Raw genomic sequence first — 10,177 nt, 5'->3', positions numbered from 1 at the left:
AGGGGGTCAGACTTGATGATCTATTGAGGTCCCTTCCGACCCTAACATCTATGAATCTATGAATCTATATATCCCCATTACTTTCAGTGGGTTTTGGACCACAATTTTGGTATTTAACCTTCATATATTCCTATGGGATAATTTCATACCCTTGATGCATATTTTGTTAATTAATTCTAAAAAAAAATAATTCTTGGGACATTGTCACTGGCACTGCAGTGCACAATATCCCCAAAGAACCACCATCTTACATGAATGGTTTGCTCTCTATGCAGGAAAAACTGCCCAGGGTAACAAGTTACTCCAGGCGTGAATGTGTTTTTCCATATCGGGTAACAACTTACCCCAAGCCCATGTTAATGAATTGGGGTAACTTGTTATCCCAATGCAATTTCTGTATAAATGACAGGCCTAGACATGTTTGGCCACTTATGGTGGATGCATCTGAAAGGTCAGCATTCATTCACACCCCATTCATATCCACTTCAGTTATTCATGGTAACTAATGGATGGCCATCCTCCACTCTGCTTTTGCAGAAGATGTGGTAATGTCTTTTGTTAACCACTTTGTTTACAGGCTGCAAGGTGATCAAAACACCCTGCCCTTTGCCAAAAACAAAAAAACAAACAAACAAAACTAACCGTTTGTCACACCAAAATCCAGCTCTGCTCTCTTTATTCATTGCAATACTCTGCCTCACCTGCTCCTTTCATAACATACAAGCTGGTTTGCCCTGCCTTTGTTGGAAGTGAGGACAAGTAACAAAGGGACAGCAGTGAAGAAATAGAACAACATCATACTTCAATACAGCATATACTATGGAGTCCCCTTCAACAGTAAGGGCTTGACACCCCCCATGTCCCTTTTACCTGCTTTCAATAATCCTCTGCATGTGTGGTTTCCAAACAGCATCCACCCACATTTAGCTTTCCTGCAAAGGGTGGATGCTGGTCTTTGGTTTCTATGCTCAGGAGGAGAGGGTGCTACCTGTGCTGCCATAGGGCAGGACAGAATTGCTTCTGGGATAGCATAGGTGAACAGGCTTGTCTTTGATTATTATTTATATGCATTCAGTAGTAATCAGTTTTTTCTTTTTTTTTTTTCTGCCGTCCTGGATGAGAAGGCAGCACATATTCAGTCCTGAAGCCTGTCTTGGTAACCAAGGATGACAGTGACACATCCACTGATGAAATCTTATCCCAAGGCAGTGAGGATGCTGACTTTCTTCCAGGCATGGGAGACTGTTAAAAGCAAGAAGACAATGTGTCTATGGAAGCTTCATCCAGCTTCAATGAGGAGGAGTTGGTGCCACAAGCAGAAGTGATGCCAACACTTCCAGTGGTGGCATGGGAAGAGGACCAGCCTAGGACCACAGTGGAACACTGAGAAGAACTACAGCAGGATGTGGAGCAGAACCATTGCCACCACCCACAGAAAATATTGCAGATGATGACATCTTTAGAGGAAGGAATGACAGAGTGTGGGAAAAAAGTCCACAGCTAATGCATCATTGGAGAACAGCCAAGGACATAGTACATGAAAGTTCTGGGCCGACAAGAGAAAATATTAAACGTTTCCACCACTGTTTCCACCTGGTTCTCTCAGAAGATATCCTGACAGTTATCATAAAATAACCAAACAGAGATGCAGAACAAAGATTCAGAGAGTGGAATGATAGCCATCTTGAAAATAGAACGATGTGAAAAAAACAGATGACAGAGAGATGAAAGCCTACATTGGCCTCCTACTGCTGAGTAGTCTATACCACGGGGGTCATGAGACACTGGAGGAGTTGTGGGAGCAATGTACCAGGTGTCCTTGTTTCTGTGCCACCATGGGCATGTCCAGACAATCACTCACATGCCTCTTGCCTTGTCTCAAACCCCTTTGAGGTGGGGCAAGTGTGCAGGAATGAAAAAATGTTCCCCGCACTGCAAACTTGCAGTGTGGGGAGAAAATTAGACCCCTGGATATCAAAAATGTGGAAAAAATGGGTCAGGGCACAGACCCAGACTGTGTTCTGAGGCAACTGGAGGCTCAGTCCTCCAGAGATGCTCTGGCAGAGTGCTAGAGACTCTCTATGATTGGCCCTTTCCACACTCCTGAAACTTGCTGCCTGCCCATGCTAGGCAGGCAGTAGTGCAAGCTTCATGGACCTGGACCCAGCTTCTGCCAGGTAAGCAGAGGGCTGGGGGGCTGGAGGGCTTGTGCCAGGTAAGCGGGGGGGTGGGGGGGGGGGGGGGGTGTGGGGGGGGGGGGGAAGCTCAGGAGTCTGGAGACAGCAGGGGAAGGAGCAGGGGGCTGGAGACGGCCCCAGAGGCATTCCCCTGCTGTCCCCTGCTCTCCTGAAGCTGGAGTCAGCAGGGGAATGTCTCTGTGGCTGTCTCCATCCCCTTGCTCCTTCTCCTGCTTGTCTCCAGCCTCAGGGGAGCAGGAGAAGGAGCCGGGGTCTGGAGATAGCAGGGGAATGTCTCTGGGGCTGTCTCCATCCCCCTGCTTCTTTCCCTGCTTGTCTCCAGCCTCAGTTATCATAAAAGAACTAAACAGAAAGGCAGAAAGAAGATTCAAAGAGTGGAATGATAGACATCCTGAAAATAAAAAGGAATGAAGAAACCAGATGAAACAGAGATGAAGGCCTACATTGGCCTCCTACTTCTGAGTGGTCTATACCATGGGGATCACGAGGCACTGGAGGAGTTGTGGGAGCAATGTACCAGGTGTCCTTGCTTCCGTGCCACCATGGGTATGTCCAGATGAGCACGCAGCATGGGGAGAAAATTAGACCCCTGGATATCCAGGGGTCAAACAAAAACCTGGGGGGAAAAAATGGCTCAGAGCACAGTCCCAGACCATGCCCTGAGGCAACTAGAGGCTCAGTCCTCCAGAGATCCTCTGGCAGAGTGCCAGAGCATTTCTATGATTGGCCCTTTCCACACTCCTGAAGCACCTGCCTGCCCATGCTGGCAGGCAGCGGTGTAAGCTTCAGGGACCTGGACCCAGCTTCTGCCAGGTAAGCAGGGGGGGCTGGAGGAAGGGAGGGGGAGACCTCAGGAGTCTGGAGACAGCAGAGGAAGGAGCAGGGGGCTGGATAGAGCCCCAGAGGCATTCCCTTGCTGTCCCCTGCTCTTCTGAGGCTGGAGACAAGCAGGGGAAGGAGCAGGGGGCTAGAGACAGACATGGAGACATTCCCCTGCTGTCTCCAGCCCCATGCTCCTTCCCCTGCTCCCCTGAGGCTAGAGACAAGCAGAGGAAGGAGCAGGGGGCTGGATAGAGCCCCAGAGGCATTCCCTTGCTGTCCCCTGCTCTTCTGAGGCTGGAGACAAGCAGGGGAAGGAGCAGGGGGCTGGAGACGAGCAGGAGGCTGGAGACAAGCCCCTGGTGATAAGCTGATGACTTCCTCTGCTCTCTCCATCCTCCTGCTCATTCTCTGCTACTTCTGGTAAGTGGTGGGGGGGAGGGGGCACCGAGAGAGCAAGTGGGGAGCTGGGAAAATGAACAGAGGGTGTGGGGAATGAACACGAGGGGGAGAATGAACAGGTGGCAGGGGCAATGAGTGGGGAACAGGGAATAGATGCAAAGCAGGGGAATAAATGGGGAGCAGAGGGAATGAACAGGGAGTGGGGAGAATGAACGATGGATGGGGGGAATGAATGGAGAGCTGGGGGAACCAATGGGGGTGGGGGGAATGAGCCTTCTGTTCATTCTTCTATGGTCTCTAGCCTGATGCTTGTTCTCCTGCTTATCTCCAGCCTCCAGAGGCTGGATAAGAGCAGGGGAATGAGCAGGGGGCTGTAGACCAACAGTGGGGTGGCGGGGGGGAGGAACTGTTGCCCCTGGGGGGGCCTGGGACCCTGCAGTCAGAGTAGTCCACATGCTGGGGTGGGCTCTGCCCCATGAGGGGCAGGGGACCATTGGTGATGCATAGGGGATGCACTTGCACTCCCTGAGCATGGCGGTGCACCCCCTCAATAAAGGTGTTGCCGACACTGTCGGTGGTGCCTGTAGGCAGTTGCTTGCCACACCCCACTGCCAGGGTGTCTGCAGGCAGTCAGTGATCACCTCTGGCCACCACTGTCACTGCCGGTGGTGTCTGTGGGTGCTCGCCACTCCCCACCCCTGCCCACACTGCTAACAGTGCCGGCGGCATCTGCGGAAGCTCCCTGCTTACCACTGCCACCATGCTTCCACCGCCACCAGCATTGCTGTGCCCTGCCAGCTACCAGGGGCATGCAATATTCGTGCAGGGAACCCACCCCTCCTAAGCAGCCCCACACCTACAGTACCCCCACATCTACCCACACAATAACTCACATCCTCCACATCCCCCCCATATCCCTCCACCTCCTCTTGCAAACCCCAGATCCCTCCATCACATCCCCCCTCGTATCCTGTCAGCGGGTGGAGAGCAAAGAAAGCCAGACATCATCCATGACTATAGTAAAAACAAGAGTGGGTTGGACAGCCTTGACCACTTAGTCCATATATGACCACATGCAGATAGAAAATGAACAGGTGGCCAATGACACTATTTTTCAATATGCTGGATGTGGCTGCCATTGTCAGTCTCATCATTTGGCTAGGCTACAATGCAAATTTGGAAGCTAAGATCACATTGAAGAAAATGCTGCTTTTTTTGCTAGAGTTTGGAGAACAGTTGATCAATGCACAAATAAAACAAAGAATGATGTGGGGTTGGGGACAAAGGCACAGCTCAAGGGGTGGGGGTGGCTCCCGCAACTGCTTGCACCCCAGGGGGAGGGGCGTTTGCCCCCAGATCTGCACAGCGCAGGGTGGGTGGCAGCTGTGGGGTGGAGCTGAAGCAGGTGCTACGCAGGGCTGTAGTCACCCCATATTTTGCTGCAGCTCTGCTCCCAGCCCTACGCCGCCGCCCAGCAGAGCCATAACTTTTCCCAGAGCTTGGATAGAGGCAAGGCAATCAGATGGGTCAACAACGGAGGGTGGTGTGGAGCTGCAAGCAAAGCTGCGGCAAAATTTGGGGTGGCTGTGGCCTCCTTCCAGCACCGCTGGAGTCCACTCTGAGCCCAGACTCCAGTGAGAAGAGCCATGCAGCGCCAGCACCAGCTCCACCCCACAGCTGCAGCCCACCGAAAGCCACACAGACCCGGGGGCGCATGCCCCCTCTGCCCCCACCCTCCCATGGTGCAAGCTGCAGTGGAGCCATCCCTACACCACAAGTCATGCCTGCATCCTACCCCCCGCACCAGCCTGACTGGGCAGTGCCTGCTCCTGTCCCTGCCCCCTCCCTCACCACGGGGAGCGTTCATCTGCCCCCCTGCCATGCCCCTTCCCTCCCCCCACCCCTTCCAACTTACCAGCTGGAGGCAGCTCTCCATGCTGCAGGTTCTGCTCCATGCTGCACTGTGGCGGCATGCAGCACGGGCATTTATTGGCCAAATTATCTGCCCCATAAGGCCAATATCCGATATAGACAATTTTCTTCATATTGGTACCAATCCGATATTGGACTGATGTATCAGTGCACCTCTACTTCAAATAATCATAAATACTCTTTCAAACAATTTGTATGTTTAATAAATATTTTTTGGTACATTTATACTGTTGTCACTGGTTCCATTTTGTTCATGCAGGTGGGGTAACAAGTTACCACATGAGACCAACAATGTCAAATTGCAGGGTAAAAAGTTATCTCATGAAAATGACAACAGTTACAGTTTCATGAGAACGATGAGGGTTAAGGACATCTACTAAAGCCAAATTGTTCAGTATATTTTAGGAAGAAGTAACATCCACTGGGAGGACCAGCCAGCTAAGGCTTAGGGCACTCATCCTTTAAGAGTGATATTTCACTCATAATTGACCTTTATTTTAGGCAGACAGACAAATAAGACACTCAAACTGGAAATTTCTTTTAATCCAATGATTCCATGATTCTGTTTCTTTCTTGGAGATTCTAGTGGATGGTCATGTCTGTCTGCCTGAAATATCTTGCATGCATACCAACCCAGCCTCTGGCTTCTTTACTTTTCATTCCATTCAGGAAGAGCACACTCCAACTGCTGAAACTTCCTCAGCCTGAAGAAAGGTTTTTGAACCCAAAAGCTTGCTTAAAAATTGTTTTCCAACTATTTAAGTTGGTGTAATAAAAGATATCAGATTCACCTTGTCTGAAATAAGGGAGACATTTGAGTTAAAAAACATACTAAAACATAGGTGTGTGCCCTACTGTCCTAGCCAATTTAATTTCAAAATAATGCTCTTTAAAGTTAATCACATATGTAAATTGTTATCAAAAAGTAAAGTTAAACACTAAGATTACAGGTTGTGATCCAATGCCCACTGAGGACATTGTGATATTTAGGCATATAATGTTTCTGATGGTGGTTTGAGTTTATAGGAAACTAAAGGAGATTTTTTTGTCTCCCAAATAGGTTTAAATTTTGGTAATATTAAATCGAAAGTAGATAATGGAGATTATTGAGCAAGAGAATGTAATTAACATGTTCTATCAGACTTCAGCACTTCAAGCAATTAAAGAAATTGGATAAAAGGATTTTATCTAAACGCACTAAACTGGAACAATGCATATTGGACAAGAAGCTCTACAGACAGCACTAAGGAAATTAAACTTTAGAAGAGGAAGAGGGGTAAACACAAAGAATTTCGAGTATCCAGTTTTATCAACAAAGTTCATTTGAGAACTACTACTTATGCTCATAATGTTCTCTCCTGCAAAGATGAAGGGTGAAAATGTTCAATGCATGATGTATAACCCATAGATATTGTTGTTCCTCCCTCCCTAACAGGAAGGAACAGCTCATTTAATCTGTTTGAGAAACAAATGCACAAACACCCTTGAGCTCCTCCTACATCTGTTTTTCAGCCTTCCCCATGCCCCCTCCCCACCCCATGACAGGTTCTCTGTTATACTGTACTGGCAGGACTATTATTTCCCATGATTTTATCTATGGTATGTTATGAGATAGTTTTGATCTTGTAGGTGTTGTGTCTTGTAGGGTTTGAAATGGAGTGTGAGAATTAATAAGAGTTTGGAAGGGCACGCTGCCCAAGCATGTGCTGTGCCAGGGGTGGGGGGGAGGTTCATGAGGTTTTTTTTAATTCTGGATAATGCTTTTTTGACCAGTGGTAACTTGCCATGCACCAAAGCATGCATGGCATGGGTGTTTCCCAGGGACAGGAAGTGGTGGCACAAATAGCAGTTGCTACTTGCCCCCAGGGAAACAAATGTCCATGCACGTCTTGACATGCCCAATGGGTGCATCCAGATGAGCATGTAGATGTGATTTACAGCACCACAGATGCCTCACATGCAGGTGTTCACCCCACTGCAAATTAGCAGTGCTGCTGGCTCTTTTGACACCAGGAGATTCCAATGGCAAAAAAAACCTGCACCAGAAAAAAAGCAGGGTGGCATACATGGTGGCAGTGTGCGCCATCCAAAACCAGAGCCTGGAAGGTCAGAGTCATGCGTCTGCTGCCAACTAAACTCTGCACACCTAGATTGCTGCCACAGGAGCTCCAGGAGGCCCCCAGAACCCCAGGTAAGGCTGCTGGAGCATTTTTCCCCATGTTAACCCCATGCTAACCCCATGTGCAGGTGCATGCACTGGGGGCAAAAAGCTGTGGCATGACTTTGTGCTTTTTTACCCACAGCAACTGCATGCTCCTGCTATCGGGGATATGGCCAATGGGTCCAGGAAGCTCCATATCCCTATGTTCCAGGGCTTTAGCACATTCCTACTGTCATCTCACTAGCAACACATTCCAACTCCTTGATAGAAAGCTGCACAATCATTCCCTTCACATGTTTCAATATGTTTTGTACTGTTGTCCATATACTACTTATCCATGGCTCTCACCATAACTTCTTTTACATCATGCCATCATCTGTTTCCTTCATATACTTCCTCTAATTATCTCTATTTCCCCACCTTTGTTTTCCTGTCTTCCTTTCTACATTCCATTCTTCCCTCTCCCCTCTCCTCCTCCTCCTGGCATAATTCAGATTCTACAGCCATACTATCCTCTGCATCGTCTTCCTCATCTTCAATTACATTTGCTTTGCACCTGACCTTCCCACCATCAGCACCCTTCATTATCCCACACTCTTCTTTCTAGTGCCTCCACCATCCTTGTGTTACACATGTGTTGCTGTATGTGGGATGTCCCCACTGTCTTGAAAATATGACCGATATTGATAATCTTATCATATTGTGCTACCTCCAGCTCTTGGCTCTGACATGAATCTGGATTTCTTGGTTTTCCACTCTTCTGCAACTACCCTGCCTTATGGAGGCTTCCCTTTCTCACACACTCCTCATCCTGTATCAGGTTTTGCGTATCTCCTCTCTCATTCCTGCCACTTACAATCTTTCTCATTTCCTATGCCCTCTTTTAGCATTTCATCCATCTTTCCTCTGATCCTCTACATTATTGACATTTACTGGTCAATACATTTCTTCCAGTAATCTGCCTTTCCTTCTTATGAGTTCAAGTTTGCTTCCTTTTCTGTATTGGTCTTTGTAATTTCAGTTTCCATCCAAACCTTTTGGATCCATTCCCATTTTATTGCTTATACCTTCATTCAATCCAATTCCACATTTCCACTCTCAGAAATTCCTTTCACTTTACTTAGTCTTCACTAAGTATTTACTTTCTCTCTAATCTCTGTTTCTGAATCAGAACTCTGCAGTCTCATTTAATGTATACCCATCCTTTTTATTTAGGCAGTGTTACTGCCTTGTTGTTGTCCCCCCCCACTACCCACTATGATGATGAATATTAAAATGATCTTGAACTAGACATTTCTCAGATATAGAAAAGTGAATGATCTGAAAAGTGAGTTCTATGTGACAAACTGACTTGATAATAATAGTCTCAACCCATATCTGGAAGATGACTTCCACAGACTTCAATGGAACTGAGATAATGTTTTCCACTTCAGGATATGCTCAGAATGAAGTACTATGACATAACAGACCTTTATGAAAACAAAAATTCCATGCATTTCTTCTACTGCCTTTCACAAATTATTTAATAAGTAACATTCTCCCACAACATTCTCACAGGCAAGATGAGGAAGTATGGGTTGGATGAACAGATCGTAAGGTGGATAGAAAACTGGCTGGAGCATCAGAGGGTAGTAATCAATGGCTCAATGTCTAATTGGCAGCTGGTATCAAGTTGAGTGCCCCAGTGGTCAGTCTTGGGGCCAGTTTTTCTCAATGTCTTCATCAGCAACCTGGAAGATGGCATAGAGTGCACCCTCAGCAAGTTTGCAGATGACACTAAGCTGCGGGGAGCAGTAGATATGCTGAAGAGTAGGGCGAGGATTCAGAGTGACCTAGACAAATTGGAGGATTGGGCCAAAATAAATCTCGTTAGATTCAACAAGTGAAAAATCCCACACTTAGGATGGAACCAGTCCAATGTACCAGTACAGGATGGGGCTGACTGGCTGGGCAGCAGCTTTGCAGAAATGGTCCTGGGGTTTACAGTGGACAACAAGCTGAACAGCGTGCCCGTGTTGCAAAGAAAGATAATGGCATACTGGGCTGCATTGGTGGGAGTATTGCTAGCAGGTCAAGGGAACTGATTATTCCCCTCTATTCAGCACTGGTGAGGCCACATCTGGAGTACTGTGTTCAGTTTTGGGCCCCCACTACAGAAAGGATGTGGACAAATTAGAGAGGGTCCAGTGGAGGGCAACAAAAATGGTTAAGAAGTTGGGGGACATTATTTATGAGGAAAGACAGAGGGAACTGAGCATATATCGTCTAAAAAGAGGAGACAGAGAGAGGATTTAATAGCAGCCTTCAACTACCTACTAGCCTCAAAAGAAGATGTATCTAGACTGTTCTCGGTGGTGGCAGATGATAGAACTGTCTCGGACAGCGAGAGCCGACTCGAGTTGCGTTAGAAATTGGTCGTACGTTAGGGCGGGCTGGTGAATGGAGAAGCAGACACAACTTATCGGTTGCAAAAAACTTTACTCACGCCGCTTGCAATCACGACGCAGGTGGTCCGGTCGTCGGAACAACCTCACGAGTTGTTCCAGCTGGTGGGGCCCAAGCCAGTTAATCTGTCCGCAATTTGAAGCCGGCGGGGAAAGGGGTACGTCGGGGTTGCGCTCGGTGATGGGAAGAAAGATCGATAGGTGATCAGTCTATCGATCGG

The sequence above is a fragment of the Alligator sinensis genome, unplaced genomic scaffold (genome assembly GCF_000455745.1).
Source record: "Alligator sinensis unplaced genomic scaffold, ASM45574v1 scaffold10_1, whole genome shotgun sequence".
NCBI lineage: Eukaryota > Metazoa > Chordata > Crocodylia > Alligatoridae > Alligator > Alligator sinensis.
Note: the sequence above shows the minus strand (reverse complement) of the source record.